Genomic DNA, 24,422 nt, shown 5'->3' with positions numbered 1-24,422 from the left:
AGGTGCACTGTGGATACCTAAGAAAGAGATGCATTGAAGAGTGATATGGAAATGTTTTACTTGAAAGACATACAGAAGGGAATAAGATATGAAATTCCTCACTCTGCCAGGGTTTGGCTATTAGAGAATCCAAGGCCTCACCCGTTGAAGCAAAACCTGGGTGAAAGTCCAATTCATTTATGTCCTGATCTTCAATGTTCCACTGCCATAAGTGCATATTGTATTACCAGTGAAATATGAAGTCCTATAGAAACTAGTCTGACTGGATATCTTTGCAGTTGTGCACAAATGGCCCTCTGCATGTGTTCTGTATTATGCACATTACACAATGTCATTAGCTTTTTATCTTTATGGTTTGAGCCAAATTTCACATAGCAGTGGATGTTGTTATGGTTGATCGTATGATTGTACATTAGAAAGAGATACTACATGCTTCATGACTAAAACAGACATTATAGAGGATGGTTATGTCACTAAACCATAGTGGTTCAGAGGTCTAGCTGTTGATAAGGGAATATTGTGAATATTAGGTTTACAAACATCATTTTCAAACAGAGATGTGCTAACCAATAAAGGCTAGCCCTGGCAGTCTAAAATGAAAAAGGGCATCTGAACACTGCGCTGGGGTGTAATCTGCTCCTCTTGTAATGGGACATTTATATGATTAGTATAATGGTCTGTCATTAGAATAAGTATTCATGTTATTTCCTGCAAGCCACTCTTTAAAGATGTGTTCTTCACAGGCCTCGTTTGTGAATATATGATCAGAACCCTGACGGACAGAGAGCATCTTTAATCTTTCTCTGGCCTTGAAGAATGTCACTGATCTCTCTGTAACTGCAGGGAGCAGGGCTGATCAAATCCACATTGTGTGTGCGTGTGTGTGTGTGGATCACATCTACTGATTGTTTGTGGGGACTTTATTTCACTATGAAATCACCCAGATATTCATAATTGTTTGTCAAAGCCATCTGTTCTAAAGTGTCACAGTGGTTCCTTTGGAGTGGCCTGTTCACGTCGCCAGTTGATTGATCGCCAAAAAAACAGATGTGTGCCAAGAGAGGTCAACTTTCATTTAAAGAAAAGTCAGATACAGCGTTTTCCCCCTTATTTGTGATTCTGGAAGCATATGTATACACCCCAAATGCTGTCATGTATTACCTAGGAGTTGGAGACAGATGTAAGCATTAGGTTTCTGCCTTACAGAATGGGGACGTTCAGAACATTTGTGTTTTTCTGAGTCTGATCTTTATTTGGTCTGCACGGTGGAAGGATGGTATTCAGAACAAACTCTGACTCATTTTACGTGGAATTTCTACCAACGAATAAGTAAACAACTGTTAATAGAAGCTAATGCTTCTAAGTGGTTGTGTCATTTCTCTGACTATACACAAATAAAACCTGTATGAATCCCTCACATACTGCAGTGCATGCTCTACCTGATAATGGTGTTTAGCCCCTTTGAATTCACAGTACTTCATTTTTCTGCTCTCTCTCTCTCTCCTCTCTCTCTGTCTCTCTCTCACTCTCTCATTCCTCTCTCTCTGTTTCTCCTCTCTGGCTCTCTGTCTCTCTATGTCTGTCTCTCTCTGTCCCTCCTCTCTGTCTCTCTCTGTCTCGCTCTGTCTCTCTCTCGCGCTCTCCTTCCTCTCTCTCTGTCTCTCTCCCATTCTCTGTCTGTCTCTCTCTCTCTTTCCTTCCTCTCTTTCTCTCTCTGTCTCTCTGTCTCTGTCTCTCTCTTGTTCCTTCCTTCCTCTCTCTCCTCTCTCTCCTCTCTCTGTCTCTCTCCCTCTCTCTCTCCTTCCTCTCTCTCTCTCTCTCTCTCTCTTGCTCTCCTTTCTCTCTCTCTCTCTCCCTCTCTCTCTCTCTCTCTCGCGATCTCTTTTCCTCTCTCTGTCTCTCTGTCTCTCTCTCGCTCTCTCCTTCTTCTCTCTCCGTCTCTCTCTCTGTCTCTCTGTCTCTCTCTCGCTCTCTCCTTCCTCTCTCTCTGTCTCTCTGTCTCTCTGTCTCTCTCTCTCTCTCTCTCTCTCTCTCTCTCTCTCTGTCTCTCTCTGTCTCTCTCCTTCTTCTCTCTCTCTGTCTCTAAAGTAATGGTAGAAAAGGAAAGGTCACCATGGAGATAACAAAGAAAATCCCAGCTAGAGAAAACACTTCGAGTTAGCTGGTGATTCGTCAGCTTTAATACATATTTATGTTTTTTTGAGAAGATCCATAGACAGACAGTGCTGTTTAATGGAGTTTGTGTCCAGAAGGTAATTTCTTTAGACTTCAGAGAAATGGGGCCTGAGACCCTGAGTGAGTGAACATTCACTTCACATGTATATCCTCAGAGGTATAACCTACTATATCCTACAGTATCCAGTCAAAGTCAACCTCAAAATTAATCATATCGCTGATCTTACCATTAGGTTTTCGTTAAATGTCATGCAAATGAAACGTCTGTAGGACATCGCAAATAGATTATGAAGGAGTAGAAATCCTTATAAAATCATGAAGGCGGATAAGATTTAGCCTGAGAAAAAGGTCAGGTAGCTGGAGGAAGGCTTGGACATATGGACTAAGATAACTGGATTATTCTGGATAGGAAACACAAGAAGACATGTTGTTTTTGTTACAGGGCAATCAGTATTTCAAGGTACCATGTTGATATGGTTACCTGTAGGTACGCTGTTATCAATGTTGTCTGTTGTAAAGACTAGTATGTGCTATAGAACTTCTACCTACATAGCATCCATTTTTGCACAACACATACACCCCTATGAGTACATGATGTGAAAAGCAGTATTGTGTTCACTGGGATAATTCGAATCCATTTGTTTTACCCATTGGCTCATGATTATAGCAAGGCGTCTGTGGGCTCATTTGAGGTTTACATTTACTAGGCCCTACTTACACTCTTTACACAGTTGTTTACTATATTATGAGAACAGAGTGGACATTGTGAATCACGTTGTGTTGTGTTCTAGCTGTTTCTGTTTCTAAGAAGCATGTTGTTGAGCCTGACGTTCTTTAAGGTGAAGTGGATTGTGAGTGAGGGGCTGAGGCCGAGGCAGGCAGCTGCTGTGTAATTATGGGAGACCCAGTGAAGTACAATACAAAAGCTACAGTGGCAGGTGTAGCTATTCATCTTTCCACATTTGTTTTGATTGGTGCAGTGTGCGGGGGTAGAGAGAGAGAAATTCCTTTCAAAGCAAATGGCGAAAAATAGTAAAATGTAGTCTAAATGTCATTCATTCAGCACCAGTGCCGAGGTGACCTTAAAGAGAATCATCTCTCCCTTTTGTAAATGCGGACAAGTGGATTCTGCAAAATATCAAATTTGATAAGAAAGGGAGTCCACGTGATGGAGCCTTGTGATGGTGAGCAGAATGTGGCTGATATGGGGGAGGTGAACTGGTTCAGGAGCCTCTCTATGGTTGAACAGTCTGTTCTGTTCTCTGGTCATGACCATCTGAATGTTTTACTATGTTTATTTGCACAAATAGAAGGACAATTTGTACACATTTACAAAACAACAACAACATAATGTGCAGGAGGCAGAAAAAAGCCGAACATTGTTCCCCCAAGTGTTAGGACATACATTACTGCTACAGGAGCATACTGCTTATCCCCCTACATCATAAATTACTACGTATGTCAAAGGGTTGTTGTGTTCGATGTGCCTTGACAGAGTGCTGTCATCTCACTGTATGCCCTGCAATATTAGTTATGATAGAGTTTGATTATGTGATATGATGTTTTGGACTTCCTTTTACCACACTATGAAGCCAGTCCTTGAAGGATCTACATGTACATACATTGATTTGTATTAGAATATGTTATGTATTTTGTCTATTCACTGAAAAACAACCTACCCATATGTAACCATCCATATCACGGATTTAACATTCATAGCTTTCACCATGACAACTGGGCCAACCATCAGGGAACATTACTGAGGCATTTAGATAATGGTTTCCTTGTAGACATCCAAGAGGAGGGAAAACAACCTAATAACAGCTTTACTGCGTCATGTGTCATCATGCCATAGAAACAGCACCGCATGGTCTGTGGAAGGAAAATAAACTACGATGCCTTAAGTCATCATCGTGTTTGTATAACTCCTATTCATGGTTAGGTCTTTGTGCTTGTATATTAACATGTTTAGATTTGTGTTTAGTTTGATAGGATTATGACTAGAGCTGGAAGGCTGAAGGGAGCTGGCTGTATATTAGAGTGCATGTTTGTTTGTTTGTCTGCAGATTCAAGATAACAAGCCTGGGCCTCTCTTCATGACTGGGTGCTGGCTGCTGGGTCTGACCTCATCTCAGTGAAAATAATTAGAGCTGCTCCTGTGTGTGTGTGTGTGTGTGTGTGTGTGTGTGTGTGTGTGTGTGTGTGTGTGTGTGTGTGTGTGTGTGTGTGTGTGTGTGTGTGTGTGTGTGTTCTGAATGCCCCACTCCCAGCTGCAGACCTAAACACAGAGAAGCCACTGTTCTACAACTATTAGTCCCTCAATATGTATGTCTCCTCTTCATGAAAATAATATTAATGGGATCGCTAAATACAAACCAAGTCCGTGGCCCGTCAACCGATAACTACAAATACAGTGAGATTATTCATAAGAGGGGCATGGATCTGATCGCAAGGGCCTGATATATTTTCTACAAGCTGTAGATCACATAGGGAGTGTGGTTCACGTCCCAAATGGCACCCTATTCCCTTCATAGCGCAATACTTTTGACCAGGGCCCATAGGGCTCTTTTCAAAAGTTATGCATTTATATAAGGAATAGGCTGCAATTTGGGATGCAGGCCTACAGTAGAGCAGAGCACATGTTGGGTTTGAGCTCTTTTCAGCTCATAAAAGTCTGAACCGCGCAGAAGAATGCTATTAGTGTCCAATCATAAATAATACCATAACCTGTCTCATAGTGATCACCTCACACAGGATCTGGACCAGACTGGGGAAAGGGGCTGTCACTGTGTGGGCACTGATAGATTAATTTACATGTGACATTTAATAGCTGTTCAAGCTGATTTTTCCATGGGCTTAAATATAGATAAAATGTGTGTCATGTGAAAAAAGATAGGTAATATGCGCATGTTTCTTCTCACTCTAATTTTGACTACAGGCATGTACAGTATGGCATGTTTTTAATGATTGCCTTCATTACCTCTATGAATGTAATCACAGTTGCTTGTTGCTTTTGTATCTTTGATCCAGTGCAATTTAGACTCAAATGTTTTTTTTAAACACAATTTGCTCCCTTATATTACATTACATTCACCATTTCAAAACGGATGTATTGTATATGGCAAGTTCTTTCAAAACATGCCTGGGGCACAGAAATGGCACAGAAATGGACACATTTGTCATGATGCTATGCTTTCTTCTTTTCCCCAGTCCATCACGCTCGGATACATCTCAGCCTGATTTACATAGAGCTGCAAAATGATTTCTAATGGTCATTTGGAAGCTCTGTTAGCCTATATATATATATATATATATATATATATATATATATATATATATATATATATATATATATATATATATACAGTGCCTTGCGAAAGTATTCGGCCCCCTTGAACTTTGCGACCTTTTGCCACATTTCAGGCTTCAAACATAAAGATATAAAACTGTATATTTCTGTGAAGAATCAACAACAAGTGGGACACAATCATGAAGTGGAACGACATTTATTGGATATTTCAAACTTTTTTAACAAATCAAAAACTGAAAAATTGGGCGTGCAAAATTATTATTATTATATGATTATTATATGATTGTGTCCCACTTGTTGTTGATTCTTCACAAAAAAATACAGTTTTATATCTTTATATTTGAAGCCTGAAATGTGGCAAAAGGTCGCAAAGTTCAAGGGGGCCGAATACTTTCGCAAGGCACTGTATATATGTATATATATGGTACCAGTCAAAAGTTTGGACAAACCTACTCATTCAATGTTTTTTCTTTATTTTTGCTATTTTCTATGAACAATGAATGAATTACAATGAATTATGTATGTGAGTATAACAGAACTCATATGGCAGGCAAACTTCCAAACAGGAAGTGGCATTTCTGGGGCTGGTTGATTTTCAACTCATCACCTATTCACATCCCAGTAAGATATGGATCTATTCGCACTTCCTACGCCTTCCACTAGATGTCACCAGTCAGTAGAACGTGGAATGAAGCCTCTAGTGTGATGTGGGACCGGATGGCAGCTATTTCAGTCAGTGGTCTGGCAAAATGCCAGTTCCTGGTCAGGATATCGCTTCTCATGATATCGCCATGCGTTCCATTACTCTGTAGACAAAAACGAATGCTCCGGTTGGAACATTATTGGATATATATGATAATAACAAAGAAGATTGATTCTCTACTTAGTTTGACCAGTTTAGTCGACCTGGAATATAATTTTTGAAGTTTTGGTCCGAGTTCGCTTGGACCGGCGCCAGCTTTTGGACATGTGAACTAAACGTACTAGCAAAAGTAGCTAATTGGACACTAGTAATGGACATTATCGAAACAAAACAACAATTTTTTTGCGGAACTAGGATTCCTGGCACTGCATTCTGATGAAAGATCATCAAAGGTAAGGGAATATTTATGATGTAATTTCGTATTTCTGTTGACTCCAACATGGCGGAGAAATGTTGTGTATTTCTGAGCGCGTCTCAGATTATTGCATGTTAGGCTTTTTTCGTAAAGTAAAAAAAAATCTGACACAGCGGTTGCATTAAGAACAAGTGTATCTTTAATTATATGTAAAACATGTATCTTTCACCAAAGTTTATGATGAGTATTTCTGTTTTATGACGTGGCTCTCTGTAATTACTCCGAATATTTTGGAGGCATTTCTGAACATGGCGCCAATGTAAACTGAGATCTGTGGATATAAATATGCATATTATCGAACAAAACATAAATGTATTGTGTAACATGATGTCCTATGAGTGTCATCTGATGAAGATTATCAAAGGTTAGTGATTCATTTTATCTCTATTTCTGCTTTTGTGACTATCTTTGGCTGGGAAAAATTGCTGTGTTTTTTTGGATTTGGTGGTGATCTAACGTAAATATATGTTGTGTTTTCGCTGTAAAACATTTTAAAAATCGGACACGATGGGTAGATTAACAAGATGTTTATCTTCCATTTGCTGTATTGGACTTGTTAATGTGTGAAAGTTAAATATTTCAAAAAAATATTTTTGAATTTCCCGCGCTGCCTTTTCAGTGGAATGTTGGGGGAGGGTTCTGCTAGCGGAACCTGTGTCCTAGACAGGTTAAACTCTTAGACTATCGATACCGACAAAATAAGAACAAGTCTTTGATATTAGTTACTAGTCTGCAGCTAGAAATTCGGTATCATTGAACGCGAAGACCGACCACTGCTGAAACATCTATCCATAACGACATGAATGAATGTCACTCTGAACTATCCATTCTAACCACGACAGAGAGAGCGAGAGGACGGACACTCTCCAACAGAAACAAACTTTTCAACAGAGACCCCAACGACACACTGAGCGCAAATATATATATATTGATTGCAATTGTTCCCGAATGAGTGAGCGTTCATGTGCAAAGTATTAGCATTTCAAATGTTATAATTATCAACTCTGTAGTGACTTCTCAGCTGACCCCCACTCCCCTTTTGTCTAACAAGCCGCCATGCCGGTTTAGCCCACTAGGGCATATTCCCCTATCATTTCTTGTAACCATATTTACTTTGTTTGTTTGTGTGTGCACTTCTGTGATGGTTTAGTTAGTTAATAAATAAATGATTTAAGACAATTGATGTATGAATGACTCATAGTGAAGACTGGGTTCGTGCAGATAACCAACAATTTACGACGTTTGGAATGAGACTAACGTGAGGTAAAATAAACAAGTCATTAATCAGAAGACTAATTGATCAGAAATAAATTATCTGAAAAGCTATATTAGGAAAATTATAACTTTGTAATCTGAATATTTTCCTTGGTGCCCCGACTTCCTAGTTAATTACATTTGCCTGATTAGTTAACCTTTCTGGGATAGAGGACGCTTGCGTCCCACTTGGACAAAAGCCTGGGAAAATGCAGCGCGGCAAATTTAAATAAAATGACATAAAAATCGAACTTTCATTTAATCACACATGTAAGATACAAAATTAAAGCTACACTCGTTGTGAATCCAGCCAACATGTCAGATTTTAAATGGGCTTTTCGGCGAAAGCATAAGAAGCTATTATCTGATGATAGCACAACAGTAAACAAAGAGAGTAGCATATTTCAACCCTGTAGGCGCTACACAAAATGCAGAAATAAAATAAAATAAAACATGCCTTACCTTTGACAAGCTTCTTTTGTTGGCACTCCAATATGTCCCATAAACATCACAATTGGTCCTTTTGTTTGATTACTTCCGTCCATTTATATATCCAAAATGTCCATTTATTTGGCGCGTTTGATCCAAAAGAAAACAGCTTCCAATTTGCGCAACGTCACTACAAAATATCTTAAAATTTGCCAGTAAACTTTGCCAAAACATTTCAAACTACTTTTGTAATACAACTTTAGGTATTTTTAAATGTTAATACTCGATCAAATTGAAGACGGGTCTATCTGTGTTCAATACAGGAAGACAACAAACCAACGCTACTTTTCAAGTTTTGCGCAACTCTCAACCGTGTTACCCAGTTCCTAGATGGCCGTACTTCTTCATTGCACAAAGGAATAACCTCAACCAAATCCAGTGGAAGTGGTAGGAACTGAAAACAAGTGCCTAAGAAATATCGTTTCCCAATAAGAACTCACTGAACAGACAGAGACCTCAATTTTTTTATTTTATTCTGAACGGTTAGTCCTCAGGGTTTTGCCTGCTACATAAGTTCTGTTATACTCACAGACATGATTCAAACAGTTTTAGAAACTTCAGAGTGTTTTCTATCCTAATCTATTCTTGGCATGAGAAGCAGGAAGTTGAAATTGGGCATGCTATTTATCCAAAGGTGAAAATGCTGCCCCCTATCCCTTAAGAAGTTAATCACGTAATTCTAATTGCAGAGAATCTTTGATAAAAACTAAGTCTTCAGTTAATGATAGTAAAGACACGACAAGACTGTTGGAAGAGCATTCCAGGAGAAGCTGGTTAAGAGAATTCCAAGAGTGTGCAAAGGGTGGCTACTTTGAAGAATCTAAAATCTATAATATATTTTGATTTGTGTAACACTCTTTTGGTTACTACGTGATTCCGTATGTGTTATTTCATAGTTTTGATGTCTTCACTATTATTCTACGATGTAGACAATAGTAAAAATAAAGAAAAACCCTTGAATGAGTAGGTCTGAAATAAGAGAAACTTGACAAATTATCCACTTTTCAATCCCTACTGTTCAACCTCCTATTCATTATCTCCAGCACCAAACCATTTCTATCTGTGGTTAAAAAGATAAAAAGAAACGTCCTAATTTTTTTTTGAATCTCATAGTGTTTGTAAATCACAGTTTTTTAAAATGTATGATGACGTCATAGGGTAGAACGTCATAGGGTAGAACTTTTTTTTATGACATCATAGAGTAGAACTTTTAATTATATTTTTTTCTACAAAACGTAGAAATGTGCTGTTTTTGTGCTGGAGATAATGAAAATATGGTGGAGTTGCCCTTTAAATTGTTGTGCAACATCATGTGTAAGCTATAGGCGTCGTCTTTTATTTGGAAAAAAAGTAAATTTCCGCCCTTGTGGGCGTGTGCATTGACCCTTTTTTTCACTAACTCTCTTGCACTGACTCTATGCACAAACACTGGACTCACACACTCACCCCCTCACTCACACATACTTAAACTAACAACCCATCACATACATACACACACAGGCACACTACATGAGCATGATTAACCCATCTTTGTACCCCACACATACAATTATCTTTAAGGTCCCTCAGTCGAGTGGTGAATTTCAAGCACAGTTTCAGCCACAAAGACGAGGGAGGTTTTCCAATGCCTCGCAAAGAAGAGCACCTATTGGTTGATGGGTAAAAAAATAAAAAAGAAGACACTGAATATCCCTTTGAGCAAACCTGCTTTCCAAAAGACACTGGGAGACAAATTCACCTTTCAGCAGGACAATAACCTTAAACTCAAGGCCAAATCTACACTGGAGTTGCAAGTAGACAGTGAATGTTCCTGAGTGGTCGAGTTACAGTTTTGACTTAAATCTACTTTAAGTCCAAATCTACTTAAGTTTTTCTAGCAATGATCAACAACCAATCTGACAAAGTTTGAAGAATTTTTGAAAAAGACACAGCTGTAATCGCTGCCAAAGCTGATTCTAACATGCACTGACTCAGGGGGTTGAATACTTATCTAATGAAGTCATATTAGTGTTTTATTTTGCATTCATCTTTTAAAGAATATTCTATTTTTTCTTGTATTTTGACACAACTGTGTTCGTATTTTATTCCAATTTGTAAAAAATGTTTTTGGGGGAAAGTCAAGGGGTGTGAATACATTCTGAAGGCACTGAAGCCATGTTATTTTGACTCATTATTGTTATTCATTATTCACTGTGTTTTTATTCCTCATGTCATTATTTCTATTTTTTATTTTGTATCTTTATTTTTACCTCTGCATTGTTGGAAAGTAAACATTTCACGGTAAGTCTACACCTTTTGTTTACAAAGCATGTGACACATAACATTGGATTTGATTAATCATATTCTCCACTTTTTGGGGGGAGGGCCAAGTACATTAGAGTGTCTAGTTTGAGAAACAGACGCCTCACAAGTCCTCAACTGGCATCTTCATTAAATAGTACCCGCATAACACCAGTCTCAATGTCAAAAGTGAAAAGGTGATTCCGGGATGTTGGCCTTCTAGGCAGAGTTCGTCTGTCCAGTGTCTGTGTTCTTTTGCCCATCTTAATCTTCTCTTTTTATTGGCCAGTCTGAGATGTGGCTTTTTCTTTGCAACTCTGCCAAGAAGGTCACCATCCCGGAGTCTTCACTGTTGACGTTGAGACTGGACATTGCGACACAGGAGTGATGGTCGCTGATAATGGGTCTCTGTACGCCTATGTAGATATTCCATTAAAAATCAGCCATTTCCAGCTACAATAGTCATTTACAACATTAACTATATCTATACTGTATTTCCGATCAATTTGATGTTATTTTAAAGGACAAAAAATGTGATTTTCTTTAAAAAACAAGTACATTTCTAAGTGACCCCAATTTTTATTTTATTTTTTACATTTCCTTTTTTAAATATTTAAATATTTTACCCCCTTTTCTCCCCAATTTCGTGGTATCCAATTGTTAGTAGTTACTATCTTGTCTCATCGCTACAACTCCCGTACGGGCTCGGGAGAGACGAAGGTCGAAAGCCATGCATCCTCCTAAACACAACCCAACCAAGCCACACTGCTTCTTAACACAGAGCGCATCCAACCCGGAAGCCAGCCACACCAATGTGTCGGAGGAAACACTGTGCACCTGGCAACCTTGGTTAGCGTGCACTGCGCCCAGCCCGCCACAGGAGTCGCTAGTGCGCGATGAGACAAGGATATCCCTACCGGCCAAACCCTCCCTAACCCGGACGACGCTAGGCCAATTGTGCGTCGCCCCACGGACCTCCCGGTCGTGGCCGGGTGTGCCCTAGACCACTACTTGACCCCAAACTTTTGAACGGTGGTGTGTATATTTCTCTTTCTCTCTCTCTCTCTCTCTCTCTCTCTCTCTCTCTCTCTCTCTCTTATATATATATATATTTATATATATATATTTTATATATATATATATATATATATATATGTATATATATATGTATGTATATATATGTATATATATATGTATATATATATATGTATATGTATATATATGTATATATATGTATATATATGTATATATATATATATATATATGTATATATGTATATATATATATATATGTATATATATGTATATATATGTATATATGTATATATGTATATATATGTATATATATGTATATATATATATATATATGTATATATATATATATATGTATATATGTATATATGTATATATATGTATATGTATGTATATATATATATATATATATATATATATATATATATATATATATATATATATATACACACACACACACAGTGGGGCAAAAATTATTTAGTCAGCCACCAGTTGTGCAAGTTCTCCCACTTATAAAGATGAGAGAGGCCTGTAATTGTCATCATAGGTACATTTAAACTATGACAGACAAAATGAGAAAAGAAATCCAGAAAATCACATTGTAGGATTTTTAATGAATTTATTTGCAAATTATGGTGGAAAATAAGTATTTGGTCACCTACAAACAAACATTTTTTTTCTTCTAATTTTGTCTGTCATAGTTGAAGTGTACCTATGATGAAAATTACAGGCCTCTCATCTTTTTAAGTGGGAGAACTTGCACAATTGGTGGCTGACTAAATACTTTTTTGCCCCACTGTATATATATACACAGTATAGAGATAGAGAGAGAGAGAGCGATATATATATATCTGAGTGCTAACAATGATTTCTGGGCTGAGAGATAGACACAGAGCTAGAGAGAAATAACAAGAGAGAGAGGCAGCAATAGCAGTCTGAAGCTGAAAGAGAGAGAGAGAGAGGCAGTAATTGCAGCCTGAAGCCAGCTCTCACAGCCATTCCCACCCCTAATTGCATAACCATCATTAAAATGCTAATTCATAGTGTTAAAGGGGCAATTAAAAGGGTCATTAAAAATGCTTTGTTCCACTCCTCTACCTGTATGAACAGCGTAGCCATTACTGTGCTCCTTCTGATCTGGAGTATTTACAATGTGCCTACAGACTAATCCCTTTATCAAGGTTCAACTGGGAGCCAGGGCAGTGGTAGTGTGGAGGGAATCATTATAATTAGAGAGGTGATAGAACAGAATGTGATGTCATCTCAGCTGTATGCTGCTGTTGGATCCAGAGCTATAGATAGAAAAGTGTACATAGTGTACATACTGTAGTGATCTTGTCAGAACATAAACAACTGTCCTTATTATGACGCTAACATGGATGTGGATATGATCTGATATACTCTATGCAGCATTTTAAAGGGTGCCTGAACGCACTGATTTCCGCTTGTGTTTTTCTGATTCTCATTAAGAAAAATGTGATTTTGGTCTTGGGGGTGTGGTTAGATTTTTTTTTTTTTTTAATTGAATTTGATTTATTTCACCTTTATTTAACCAGGTTTGCTAGTTGAGAACAAGTTCTCATTTACAACTGCGACCTGGCCAAGATAAAGCAAAGTAGTGCGACAGAAACAACAACATAGAGTTACACATGGAATAAACAAGCATACAGTCAATAACACAATAGAAAAAAAGAAAGTCTATATACAGTGTGTGCAAATGGCATGAGGAGGTATGGCAATAAATAGGCCATATTAGCAAGGTAATTACAATTTAGCAGATTAACACTGGAGTGATAGATGAGCAGATGATGATGAGCAGATGATGGTGTGTAAGTAGTGATACTGGTGTGCAAAAGAGCAGCAAAGTAAATAAAAACAATATAGGGTTGAGGTAGGTAGATTGGATGTTCTATTTACAGATGGACTATGTACAGCTGCAGCGATCGGTTAGCTGCTCAGATAGCTGATGTTTAAAGTTAGTGAGGGAAATATAAGTCTCCAGCTTCAGCGATTTTGCAATTCGTTCCAGTCACTGGCAGCAGAGACCTGGAAGCGACCAAAGGAGGTGTTGGCTTTGAGGATGACCAGTGAGATATACCTGCTGGAGCGCGTGCTACGGGTGGGTGTTGTTATTGTGAGCAGTGAGCTGAGATAAGGCGGAGCTTTACCTAGTATAGACTTATAGATGACCTGGAGCCAGTGGGTCTGGCGACGAATACGTAGCGAGGGCCAGATGACTAGAGCATACAGGTCGCAGTGGTGGGTGGTATAAGGCGCTTTGGTAACAAAATGGATGGCACTGTGATAGACTGCATCCATGGCGTGAGTGAAGGAGGCTTTGTTGGGAAATAGAAAGACGATTCTAGATTTGATTTTGGATTGGAGATGTTTGATATGAGTCTGGAAGGAGATTTTACTGTCTAGCCAGACACCTAGGTATTTGTAGGTGTCCACGTATTCTAGGTTAGAACCGTCCAGGGTGGTGATGCTAGTCGGGCAGGCGGGTGCGGGCAGTGAACTCTTGAAAAGCATGCATTTGGTTTTGCTAGCGTTTAAGAGCAGTTGGAGGCCACAGAAGGAGTGTTGTATGGCATTGAAACTCGTTTGGAGGTTAGTTAACACAGTGTAGAAAGAAGGGCCAGATGTATACAAAACGGTGTCGTCTGCGTAGAGGTGGATCAGGGAATCACCCGCAGCAAGAGCGACATTGTTGATATATACAGAGTAAAGATTTTACATACTAAACTCTGTCTGCGAACTAGTTGGTGAACCAGGCGAGGCAGTCATTTGAGAAACCAAGGCTATTGAGTCTGTCGATAAGAATGCGGTGATTGACAGAATTGAAAGCCTTGGCCAGGTCGATGAAGACGGCTGCACAATACTGTCTTTTATCGATGGCGGTTATGATATCGTTTCGTACCTTGAGCGTGGCTGAGGTGCATCGGTGACCAGCTTGGAAACCGGATTGCCCAGCGGAGAAGGTACGGTGGGATTCGAAATGGTGATCTGTTTATTAACTTGGCTTTCAAAGACTTTAGAAAGGCAAGGCAGGATGGATATAGGTCTGTAACAGTTTGGGTCTAGGTTCAACTGGGAGCCAGGGCAGTGGTAGTGTGGAGGGAATCATTATAATTAGAGAGGTGATAGAACAGGATGTGATGTCATCTCAGCTGTATGCTGCTGTTGGATCCAGAGCTATAGATAGAAGTTTGGGTCTGGATGTCATAAGGTGAATGCACCAATTTGTAAGTCGCTCTGGATAAGAGCGTCTGCTAAATGACTTAAATGTAATGTAAATGTAGAGTGTCACCCCCTTTGAAGAGGAGGATGACCACGGCAGCTTTCCAATCTTTAGGGATCTCGGGCGAAACGAAAGAGAGGTTGAACAGACTGGTAATAGGGGTTGCAACAATGGCGGTGGATAATTTTAGAAAGAGAGGGTCCAGATTGTCTAGCCCAGCTGATTTATAATGTATTTATTTAACTAGGCAAGTTTAAAAAAAAATGTAACTAGGCAAGTTAGTTAAGAACAAATTCTTATTTTGCAATGACGGCCTACCCCAGCCAAACCCTCCCCTAACCCGGACGACGCTGGGCCAATTGTATGCCGCCCTATGGATGTGGTTGTGTTATGTTTGCATATTGTACCCTGGCAGTTACTATTGTTTGTCCATCTTGAGGCACAGTAGCAACAACATAGCCACTTGACTACCACTACCTCAAAATAGTCAGAATTGATCTAAGATACTGCAATTGTACATCTAGCTGGTGTTTAGTGCAGTATTTCTCAAGTAAATAAAATTGCATGAAAATGTCAGTGCACTGCAGACAGTATAAAGCGAGTCAACTGTTTCTGGCTGCGCTCAGAACTGATTTCTGAGAACTTGTCTACAACTTCATCATCAGCAAGCTGTCAAACTATGGTAAATAAAGTATACACTGTTTCGTAGAGAATCATGTTACAAAGGTTGTGACACAAGATTCTTGTGAATGGGTGGCAGTTGGGATGCAAGTGTGAATCGTCTCAATTCTCATTTTGCCCTAAACAGTGGCAGACTGTGATCCCTATCAAACACATCTCAGTTGTCCTTTTGTCCTAAACAGTGTCAGACTGTGATCCCTATCAAACACATCTCAGTTGTCCTTTTGTCCTAACCAGTGTCAGACTGTGATCCCTATCAAACACATCTCAGTTGTCCTTTTGTCCTAACCAGTGTCAGACTGTGATCCCTATCAAACACATCTCAGTTGTCCTTTTGTCCTAAACAGTGGCAGACTGTGATCCCTATCAAACACATCTCAGTTGTCCTTTTGTCCTAACCAGTGTCAGACTGTGATCCCTATCAAACATATCAGCAAGTGGCCTCTCCATAAGGTTTTTCCCTATTATGGGATGGTTATTTGTAACGGCTGTCAATGGTACATGCCTATGATTAAGAACATATGGAAAAAGACAAGAAAATAAAAATAAAAACAAATCCATAAACATTTTAATAATACAAATAGTTTAGTCCCCCAAATGTTTGGGGGTGGAGGTGGGTTGGGAGAAAAGAAGTCTTAGGGGCCTAGTGTTCCTTCAACATAACATTGGCGACGTGTTGTCTTATGTAAACAAGTCAGAGTCCGAGGCACTGCCTAATAGACAGGTCTGTCTCACTGTCTGGAGGCTACGATTGGATAGAGCACAGTCAGCGCAGCTGTTCATCTCGTGTTAGTGGGCAAGTGGGCATGATTGTAATCCAAACCCAACCCTCGTGTAAGGCGTGACAACCTCAGTTACACAAATCTCACAATAATAAACTGCCTTTATCACCAAAATTATCATTCCTTTTTTGTACATTTTGGCACTGGAATAAATGTTTCTAACTAATATTGGTGCCACATACCGAATGTCATTTTCAATCAGATAAGTCTTTTTTTTGCATTCGTTTGCTCTTTAATAAGCCACAGTCATGCATACTGAAGTTATACACTGAGTGTAAACAATAATATTGAGTTGTAACCTCTTTTGTCCTCAGAACAGCCTCAATTTGTTGGGACATGGACTCCACAAGGTGTTGAAAGCGTTCCACAGGGATGACGACCCATGTTGACTCCAGTGCTTCCCACAGTTGTGTTAAGTAGGCTGGATGTCCTTTGGGTGGTGGACCATTCTTGATACACACGGGAAACTGTTGAGCATGAAAAACAGCAATGTTGCAGTTCTTGACACAAACTGGTGCGTCTGGTACCTACTACCATACCTCTTTCAAAAGCACTTAAATATTTTGTCTTGCACACATATACAATCCATGTTTAAATTGTCTCAAGGTTTAAAAATCCTTATTTAACATGTCTCTTCCCCTCTATCTACACTGATTGAAGTGGATTAAATAAGTGACATCAATAAGGGATCATAGCTTTGACCTGGATTCAACTGATCAGTCTATGTCATGGAAATACTTCATGTTTTGTAGACACAGTGTACAGTAGGTTTCATGTTTATAGTGTCTTTAGCTCGGCCAGAAGAACATGGTTTCAGTTTCACCAAGCAATTGTTTTATAAAACCCACATCTTTCAAGATTCTTCCAACATTAGTTACGGTATAATGACAATCCAACATCTTCAAAACCAGAGAAGACCAGATTTGAACTGGAACACACTGATGTTCAACACAATTGCATTTTGGCGTAGAAGCAGAAAATCAGCTGTGGCACCAGCTAATGTAAATAGTTAGTGTTTGTGTGTACAGTGTATTGCAGCTGCCAGGATTCCCATCTGGGATTCTTTTAATCCTATGTTCAGTCAAAGTATGTTATTAGTTGGGTCAATTGATATCATTGTATAAAACAAGTCTGTATTTATCCATTAAAAAGTCCACTGTTGATCCCGACACTGTTGATGAATATTAGCTGCAGATGAGAAAAGACCAGCAACTCCAGAATGAGAAATGAGGGATTCGCTCCAGCTTGCTAGCTGCCGATGCTGCAGGCCCATTTGCTTTCAGGGCTGGTGAAGTGTCAGTGGTTTAATTTTATAGTGTGTAGTTTTCCCTGATTTCCCTCAGGAACAGAGCGCTGCCGGTAGAATGGAGAAACATCTGCTGCCACTCAGAGAGATACATATAAAAACCATCATTTCTATCAGCGTTGCTACAGCAGAGTGAGGACAGAGAGCCAAGCAGCACATTAGAATGCCTGTCTGTCTCCTGTCTCTGTCTGATGCTGACTCCTGGGGATAGGCAGGAATGAAACCCATGAAATGATCCTGTGTTGCCAGAACCTAGAGGCAATGCGGGATAAGGTAGCCTATCTCACAAACCAGTATACAGTAGTTTATGAAGTCTACAGATTATATGTCATGATCTTATTAATGTATGCCGTATTACCTTGATTCATGTATAATATCAGGTGTGTATTTTCTGCACCTCTTTTATTTTAATAACATGTTGTACGTGTACCGGTATGCAGAATTACTCAGTATATGAGGTTGCACTGTGTCCCTAACCACATAAGAAGCAATATTGCAGAAAGACAATTTAGAAAAATAATTTCCATTCTGGTATTATAAACAACTTTAATCATGTCATTTCTCTGTAGTCTGATTGTGTTGTTTGGCTTTATTGTTTTTTGATTGTATTTCTTGACAGTTTTTGTCTCTGTTTTTCCATTTGATATTTATCTGCTGTAGGCTACTTTACACAGAACATAATGTATTTCTTACTGTGGAGCTGAATTGAAGTCATTTTTTCTGTCATGCCTTCTATCAATTCTTGCAGATGAGATGGAGGAGCCTTCAAGTCATTATATGATAATGAAGCAATAGACTGTGAAATGTAACATGTACAAAGAGAGAAAAGCAAACAATGACCTTCACTGAGAATACAGAACGGAATGAAGTTAGACATGTCTCTATTGATCATCTGAGTCCAGAGCAAAGACTGCCCCTGGGATATCTCACTGTCTGTCTGTACATCCCTCTTTTGTTTCTCTGTCTTTCTTTCTTTCAGCTTAGATTCTGTATCCATTTCTCTCTGAGATCACACTCTAGCCTTTGGAACCATGGGATGTTTGAGTAAGAGCTGCTGCCATACTTGAGGTTGCTCACTCTACCCCTACTTGGCACGGGGACTCAGCCAAGTGTAATTTGGACCGGATCTCTCAACCCGAACCCAAACCCCTCTATTGGCGGTCCAGAGATGCGTTAGCAAATGTCAGATTGGTCATGGCTGCAGATTGGAGAGAGGAAAAGGAAAAACAAACAGACAGCTGTTTGCAATTATGGTTTTACTAGGCGCTGATGGGCCAGTAATTACAGGATTAGAGATGTGTAACTGCACACAGCCTTGGGTCCTGCTCTGCTCTGGGAATCCTTCTGGAGGGAGAGAATGGCTGGGTCCAGCCAAACAGTGATGTTTGCACATTACTGCAATGGGCCTCTTAATGTCACTCATTGTGTCCGTTGGCCAGGAAGCTGCTGAGGCAGCGGCTGTGACAATTGAGTGGTTTCATAGTGTGGGAAAGAGGCCGGCGGGAGGATGGCAGGCAGCAGGCTCTGGTCAGGTTACTAGCAGCAGATACACCTACTTCTGTCTCTCTGTTGGTCACTGTGAGACAGTTGAGAAATCAGAGCCGTGAGGATCCACCGTGATTTATGCTGCAGTAGTTTGTGTCGGGGGGCTAGGGTCAGTTTGTTATATCTGTAGTACTTCTCCTGTCTTATCCAGTGTCCTGTGTGAATTTAAGTATGCTCTCTCTAATTCCTTCTTTCTTTCTTTCTCTCTCTCGGAGGACCTGAGCCCTAGGACCATGCCTCAGGACTACCTTGCATGATGACTCCTTGCTGTCCCCAGTCCACCTGGCCGTGCTTCTGCTCCAGTTTCAACTGTTCTGCCTGCGGCTATGGAATCCGGACCTGTTCACCGGACATGCTACCTGTCCCAGACCTATTATTTGACCATGCTGGTCATTTATGAACATCTTGACCATGTTGGCCACCCCTCATAGCCTGGTTCCTCTCTAGGTTTCTTCCTAGGTTTTGGCCTTTCTAGGAACTTTTCCTAGCCATCGTGCTTCAACACCTGCATTGCTTGCTGTTTGGGGTTTTAGGCTGGGTTTCTATATAGCACTTTAAGATATCAGCTGATGTACGAAGGGCTATATAAATACATTTGATTTTGATTTGATAACGCCAAGTGGGCGATCATTTGGCATTTTCTGTCTGGCCTGTGAATTCAGGGGCATGTCGATCATAATCATGCTCCTCCTGGTCTGCTATAAACAACACTGTAAAAAAATGACTTAAAGTGGTTACAAGTAAATAAGTTAGGTTTTCTCAATTGAAAACCAAATATATGATTCAATCAATGTCAATTGTTGTATTTGATTATTAACAAACCTATTTTTCAAGTTACAACTTATTTCTTTCAACATTGAACTTACTTTTCCCCTTTTGTTAAACCTAATAAATAACATAAATACAAACTAATATTTCACGTAAATACACATTTTTCATCCTGTTCCAAATTGATTTTAAACTTTGGAAAGACCTATTCTAATTTCTTCAACTGGGTTACAAGCAATTCAATAAATTCCCTGTAAATCAATAAATGAAGTTGGTTCAATAACAGGAAATAATGACTCCAACCATATTTTTTACATTACTTTTTCAACTATATTGTAGCCAAATGGTGACTATCTTAAAAATAGAGACCTTATCAGACTCTTTAGTATCACATGCAGTTATACAAGTATCATTATGGATTCAGTGCTGGCAATGTACAAGATTAACCTTGTCTAACAAAGAAAAGAGAACACATTAATTGGAATGATATTCACTATCACGGGTGGCCAAAACAACAAACTGAAAGCCACTCTCCCAATAAGCCACACCTACAATTATTCTGATAGGCTGCCACCGCTACATTGCCCCCAACATTACGAAATGCACATGCGCATGAGGTGTTGAAAGCAATTTCTAAAAATTGGAAGTGTGGCTTAAATGTATTATTTGATTTCAGACAAATGTAATCGAATAGGTCGAGTAAAAGCACTTCAGATGAACAATAGCACCGTCTCACTTTTTACAGTGAAGGGCAGGTGCCTCTCCATCCTTCTCTCTCTCCTCTCCCACCAGCATCAGCTCCAGATGTTAATAATGACTTGAGGGTGAGGATGACGTCAGTGGTATGGACATGCCCAGTGCCAATGCAGACAGAGGTGTCTAATTGATTCCAGGGTGTGGACACAGAGATGTCTGTAGGGTGCCTGGTGCTGCTTGCTGTTCTAATGGTACAGATGAGGGAGGCCGCTGGTCTCTGTCAGGAGCACTAGAACTGATCTCTGTGATCCATGGTGTCATGTAGAGTTAACAGAGGCATGGCATTGGCAGACACAAGGAGGGACAGCGAAGGGTATGAACAGGGGGCTACGATCAGTCTACAGTGACTTCACTAGTGATGGTGCCCCTGTCCACTTCACTCTGATCGTCTCTAACCTGCTTTGCCTCCACCGCTCTTACCCCTCCTCTTCCCCCTGCCCCTCCTCTTTCCTCCCCCTTTTTTTCTCTCTTCTCTGTGTGGAGGTGTCGGCTGAGTAGACCGGTACCGTCTGGCCGTGAGCAAGGAGATGGACAAACCTGTGACAGCCCCCCTCCAGCCCCTCCGAGAACCCCCCACCCATCACCCGTGGCACCAGGACCCACCGCAGTGTTGTCCCCCTGGATCAACTCACACCCAGAAGCCTGACATGTGGTAGAGGTCAGTGTTCAACATAGTTAGGAGGAGAGCTGGAAAAGGAGCATATGTTCACAGTGACCTACATGCATATGTATGCAGGATCACACACATACATGCATGCATGTGCGCGCGCACACACCCACCAAACAATGGCTGGTCCAGAGAGACACACAAACAAGCTCCAGCCCACAGCAGCACTGCATTCCCTCATTGCCTCATTCCCCACACACTGAAACAACAACACCATAGAAACCAACTGGATTAAATCCAACATAATATGTATTAGATTTCATTGAGTCAAAGCCCTGGCCTTGATCTAATTAAGTCTAATGTGTTTATATTTGTGTTGTGCGCTGGTGATTGCAGTCTCGGTGGACTCTAGAAGGCTAATGCTGACATGATGAGGCCAGTGTTTTGGCTGCTCAGCGGCTCCTGGTAATTGAGGGCTGTGAGTTAGTGCATTGGTGCTTTTGTGCTTTCGGTAAAACAAGCCACGTAAACACAGTAGGCAGAGGTAGAGTAAAAGCTGTTTTGACCAGTGGTACAGATGTAGGATCTTAATTTGAGGTCTGGCTCATTCTTGGGAGCAATTTCCAAACGCCTGAAGGTACCACGTTCATCTGTACAAACAATAGTACGCAAGTATAAACACCATGGGACCACGCAGCCGTCATACTGCTCAGGAAGGAGACACGTTCTGTCTCCTAGAGATGAACGCACGTTGGTGCGAAAAGTACAAATCAATCCAAGAACAATAGCAAAGGACCTTGTGATGATGCTGGAGGAAACAGGTACAAAAGTATCTATATCCACAGTAAAACAAGTCCTATATCGACAAAACCTGAAAGTCCGCTCAGCAAGGAAGAAGCCACTGCTCCAAAACCGCGATAAAAAAATCCATGCTACTGTTTGCAACTGCACATGGGGACAAAGATCTTACTTTTTGGAGAAATGTCCTCTGGTCTGATGAAACAAAAATAGAACTGTTAGGCCATAATGACCATCGTTATGTTTGGAGGAAAAAGGGGGGGCTTGCAAGCCAAAGAACACCATCCCAACCGTGAAGCACGGGGGTGGCAGCATCATGTTGTGGGGGTGCTTTGCTGCAGGAGGGACTGGTGCACTTCACAAAATAGATGGCATCATGAGGTAGGAAAATTGTAGATATATTGAAGCAACATCTCAAGACATCAGTCAGGAAGATACAGTGTAGCTTGGTCACAAATGGGTCTTCCAAATGGACACTGACCTCAAGCATACTTCCAAAGATGTGGCAAAATGGCTTAAGGACAACAAAGTCAAGGTATTGGAGTGGCCATCACAAGCCCTGACCTCAATTCTATACAAAATTCTATACAAACCTGACTCAGTTACACCAGCTCTGTAAGGAGGAATGGGCCAAAATGCACCCAATTTATTGTGGGAAGCTTGTGGAAGGCTACCCGAAACGTTTGACCCAAGTTAAACAATTTAAAGGCAATGCTAATTGAGTGTATGTAAACTTCTGATCCACTGGGAATGTGATGAAGGAAATAAAAGCTGAAGTAAATCATTCTCTCTACTATTATTCTGACATTTCACGTTCTTAAAATAAAGTGGTGATCCTAACTGACCTAAGACAGGGAATTTTTACTCAGATTCAATGTCAGGAATGATGAAAAACAGAGTTTAAATGTATTTGGCTAAGGTGTATGTAAACCTCCGACTTCAACTATATGTGCAGTATCATCCCTGCTTTGGTTTTCTGTTGTTGGCTTAGATTCATTCATATTTCATTCCATGTATGAACTTTGGCTTCTAGTTCTTACTTAGCACACATAATATATATTATTTGCAAAGGGTATATTATAAATTATACCTAAACCTAACAAATACCCATCATCATCATCATCTCCACAACCACTACAACCACCACAACCATTCACAACATCACACAGAATCTCCATCACAGGGTTATTGATGGAACCCCAGTTCTCTGTCAGATCCTAACCCTTAATAACAGAGAGTGCTCTGCTGGACAGACTCTGTCCACTCTCTGCCTTGTAAAGTACAGAGTGACATTTTGCAAGATAACAATCCTTTTTGCTCCATTGTCTCACTCACCTGTAAAACATAGCCGTACTTTATTGGCTTGTTACTGCCACAGGGCTACTCTTTTATTTATTTGCTGTCCTGCAGTGAGTGAATTGGTAGGAGGTTTCTCTCTGCAATGTGAAGCTCTTGAAGAAATCTTGATTTCTACACTGGTTCTATCAGGCCTAGGAAATAATTATAATCCTACTGCATCTGCTACAATCAGTTCTGAGAGGCCTACAATGCTGGGTGTATATACTGTATATGCATTAAAAAGCATATTTGTGGTGTTTCATTGGCTCATACTGTACACATGTTGACATTGTTCTTAATGTGGAAATATGTTTCTATTAACAAAAAATTGTAATGTTGACAAAACAGATTCTGCCACAAACAATTATTAAATGAAACTAGTGCTTCAGTAATGTGAACGATTGCAACAGAATTGACTAAGCAATATGTACTGCATATTTCTTACATGTTCATGATATCCTGGCTCAGTCAGTGTGTGACCTTTTGATGGGGTGTAGACTGCTGTGTCTGGACCTACTGTGTGTGTCTGGATACCATTGAGGCCCAGTGCATTGAACTCCCAGATAAACAATAAAAGAGTTTAATCTGCACTAGCATGGGATCCTGCCTCCTCATTCTCATTTCCATAGCAGTCTCTCCCATTGAACCAGGATCAGTTCCTAACTGACACTCAGCAGTTGTTTCCATTTGATCTGCACTTCTGGTCATGCAGCAGAACACAATAATGGTACCAGCTACAGCTATAAAAATATATTATTCTCTGACTGTCATGGAATAGTCACTACCTTCACCATAGCGTCAGATTGCATTTTGCAACCAGACAGTGTTCATCTTGACTTGGACAGAGAGAGTGAGAGAGAGAGAGAGCTAGAGGATTGAGGGAAGAGAAAAAAGGAGGAGAAGAGATTATAGTGCACTCTGTTCTCTGCAATAATGAATGCTT

This window comes from Oncorhynchus nerka, linkage group LG28 (genome assembly GCF_034236695.1).
Source record: "Oncorhynchus nerka isolate Pitt River linkage group LG28, Oner_Uvic_2.0, whole genome shotgun sequence".
Taxonomy (NCBI): Eukaryota; Metazoa; Chordata; class Actinopteri; order Salmoniformes; family Salmonidae; genus Oncorhynchus; species Oncorhynchus nerka.
The sequence above is the reverse complement of the archived record's forward strand: the minus strand, read 5'-3'. Positions refer to the sequence as shown.